The sequence below is a fragment of the Charadrius vociferus genome, unplaced genomic scaffold, assembly GCF_000708025.1.
Source record: "Charadrius vociferus isolate BGI_N301 unplaced genomic scaffold, ASM70802v2 scaffold266, whole genome shotgun sequence".
In the NCBI taxonomy this organism is placed as follows: domain Eukaryota; kingdom Metazoa; phylum Chordata; class Aves; order Charadriiformes; family Charadriidae; genus Charadrius; species Charadrius vociferus.
In genome coordinates, this window is record NW_009649114.1 from 3,228,443 (window position 1) to 3,228,992 (window position 550).

The following is a 550-nucleotide window of genomic DNA, read 5'->3' on the forward strand; positions in this document are numbered from 1 at the left end:
CCCCCCCCCCGCAGCCCCTCAGCCTTTCCCTTCGTGACCCCCCCAGCTCGGCTGTGCCATTTGAAAGATGACCCCCTGGCATCGCCGGGCAGCGCTCGGGCCAAGCGCCACGTAACCGGAGCCGGGAACGACCAGTGACCACCCGGCCTGTTATAGCCAGCCCTCATCCTCTGGCTGGGGCTGGATGTCACGTACCCCCCCAGGGATGGGTGAGCCACATCGCAGGGTCAGGGACATGCCACGTGCCTGGGTGTCCCCTGCGGTCCTCGGGGGGTAAGGCAAGCAGGCTGTGGAGGGCTCAGCCATGCGGCCAGGGTCACCAGCATCCCCCTGTTCTGTACCCTCCCCAGGAGACCAAACAAGCCCCCACAGGGACCACCACATGCAGGCTGCCTGCTGGGAGAGGCACATTTCAGCTCTGCCTGGCCCCACTTTGCCCCAGACCCACCCCAGCACCATCCTGCTCCCCAGCAAGGGATGCTGAGACCCACCGTGGGGAGAGGCAGAGCCTGCCTGCAGGCAGGGGAAGGGGGTGCAGCCCTGCTGGTGA